Source organism: Rutidosis leptorrhynchoides, chromosome 1, assembly GCF_046630445.1.
Source record: "Rutidosis leptorrhynchoides isolate AG116_Rl617_1_P2 chromosome 1, CSIRO_AGI_Rlap_v1, whole genome shotgun sequence".
In the NCBI taxonomy this organism is placed as follows: Eukaryota; Viridiplantae; Streptophyta; class Magnoliopsida; order Asterales; family Asteraceae; genus Rutidosis; species Rutidosis leptorrhynchoides.
Genome location: NC_092333.1, coordinates 105,062,920 through 105,065,839, shown reverse-complemented (window position 1 = coordinate 105,065,839; position 2,920 = coordinate 105,062,920). Strand labels below are relative to the sequence as shown.

The 2,920-nt window shown below is 31.2% G+C and overlaps 1 long non-coding RNA gene across 1 annotated transcript; it reads left to right on the top strand.

Moving 5' to 3' along the window:
- Positions 1-230: 230 nt before the first annotated feature.
- LOC139863813 (uncharacterized) lies at positions 231-2,592 on the top strand. The gene is made up of 3 exons (XR_011764449.1): positions 231-471; positions 658-746; positions 2,075-2,592. It is a non-coding gene; the product is annotated as an uncharacterized lncRNA (long non-coding RNA).
- The last annotated feature ends 328 nt before the right edge of the window (positions 2,593-2,920 follow it).

Sequence of the window (2,920 nt, the reverse complement as noted above, 5' to 3'; positions counted from 1 at the left end):
ATTTTTAGCCGTACACCACCAAATGTGATTTACAAGGTTTTACAGTACAACACTGTAAAGTATATTTGGTGGTGTATGGCTGAAAATAGGTGGTGTACGAATCATCACCCATATAATTATAACTTACACTGTATATACTGTATTAAATAAAAAAAGTAAATAAAAAATTACGGAGTACAAAAGTCTCTGGCACGCCTCCTCTCTTCATCATTAAACTGTTTCATCATCTTTGGCACGCCTCCTCTCTTCATTGGTTCTTTACCCTATTTCAATTTCAAATTCAAATTAAACCTAGATAATCCAATCCTCCATGGATTCTTTAAATTCCAAGAAACCTTTCGAATTTGATATCACGCTCATCTTTTAATTGATTCCTACTACCATCGATGCACATACCCTTTCTATTTAAATTCCAAGAAAGGGTATGTGTTCATTTGAAGTTCAAAAAACAGAGAAATACTCATCATCAGTGTATGTGTTAGTTTGGATTAGTTTTAGATTTTTGTGGCATATGTTGAAGAATGTTCATAAATTCTCACGGATTAATATTTATTTGCACACCAAGTGTTTGTTTTTATGTCAAAACTTAGGTTGATCATCATTATGAGCATCATCGTCATCAGTCTCTCAAGAGTCGATGTGTTGTTGTTGTTGCAGGATTCCAAGAAAAACTGAAAAGTCTGAGGAATCTAAATCGGCTGAATGCACTCCAAATGCAGGAAACCACAAGCACATTATTGCTTCAGGTTTAAATTTTTTGCTTTTTGTTCATTTTTCATGGGGTTGTGTATTGTTGGGTATACAACATGGCCACATTAACATAAACTCAAAAAAACAAACAAACACACACCTTGAAAATGCACAAATTCCATATTTCACAAAGTAGTAGTTCATAATTATGGTAACCATAGTCAATGACATGTTAAACCAATTTGGTAACACCACCGGACTATTAACAAAAGAAACACCTATTTTTTCCTACGGCCAGTTACATTTCCAATTTTGTTACATTTTATATAAAAATATCATTGTATGGACCCAAATTGTTGAATTGATCAATGTATTGACCCAATGAGCAAATGAACACTGTTTAGCCCAATTGAGCACAAGAGCACTGTTTTGACCCAGTTAACACATTATAACAGACTTATAGTTTTTTTTTTCTCCTTTTTTTATAGAACATTATAACATTTCATAGACCCTTAATTTATGACCAAAATTGAGCAAATGACTTTGTATGACCTAACTTATTGTATGACCATTTTAAGTAAATTAAATGACTTAAAACAGTAAGTTGGTTAGTGTTGGTAATCGTAATTGTAATGTATTAGCAAACTGCATTTCTGATGTTAATCTGATGGTAAGGTGTCACATTTTATGATTATAAGTCACTTAATTGACATAAGTTGACTTTTTATATAGCATTCATTTTTTGGTCATAATGTTGACTTAAGTCACATAAGTTGACATTTTATAACGGATATTGTTTTTGGTCATTATAAACCATTATGGTCTGTCAAAAATTGGTACTATTTTAGTAGGCTTTTAAATAGGTAGTCATATTGGTTAGTCAAAGCGACCATACTGTTTTAGGTCATTATAAAGCACACAACAAAAGTTAGTCATGTAAAGCACACAATAATGGATAATATGCTCATTTGGTAAAATGCTCATATGGTCTAGATCACGATGATTTGGGGATCCAGATCTTCTTCACTATTCATGTACATTAGAGTTTGTATATGATCAGAAAAGGTTACAAATTTAAAGGCAGTGTTGGTTTTATTAAGTGTTTATCTCATATTGTTCTTTCAAATTATATAACATAAGAAATTATATAACATAGAAAAGGCAAAAAGAAAATAAAGCTACAGGGTATAGTGCTTAAGATAAGGCAAAAAGAAAGTAAAGTGCTTAAAGTGTTATGTGTTCAATTTTTTGATATTATGAGTTTGTTTTGAATATAAAAACTAAGGATGATTTTAATGAATTTGTTTTGTGTTCAATTTTTTAATTATATCTTGAAGATGCTATTTCTGTATGGTGAACTGATGGACATGTTGTATGTTTGAAGGCAAAACATGATACTCGGCTATGGATCAATAAATTATGTGTTTGCCTCTATCAGCTTTGCAGTGTTATTTGCCTCTTCTGCTCATTTTCATGTAATTGTCCTTATATGAAGGTATACATGTTGTACATTTTTATAGATAACTATAGAGATGTTGCAAACTTTTATAAGCTTAAAATTCAGAGCAACCATTGAAGTACATTGAATACTAATATTTTGTCACTGAAAACAAGAGATTCATTGACGGAAATGCAACTGGTAATGTTTATGTTATTGATGTTTTGAAGATGATGAGGTATAAGTTGATTTCCTTATGTTATTGATGTTTTTGAAATTGTGTTGATAGAATTGAGATTGTATGATGTCATCGCTAAGACCACTTCCAACCATGACATGATTCTTTAAAAAAACTGAGTGACACATCAACATCATCTCAACACTTCTTTAAAATGACTGAAAAAGACAAATTACTACTAACAATAAGATACTTCTACAAAAGTATTAGGACCCACACATTATCATTTAATTAAAAAATCTACGTAGTAATTTTTTAAAAGGGGATGATTCTCACACACACTTTTTTGATCCTCACACACCAATTGAGTATTATTAGAAGAGTAAAAGGTTAAAATAGGTGTGTGGGGATCAAAAAAGTGTGTGTGAGAATCATCCCCTTTTTTAAAATAGAAAACATCACAGCTTTTTAAAATAATAACGTTAAATAAGAGTAAAATGGGTGGATATGCTGACACTTCAAATATTAATGACCCCACTACCGTCTTCTTTAGTTTGTAAAAGGACGAAGTGGATATTTGTTTAGGAAAAGACGAAGAAAGACACCAACATGCC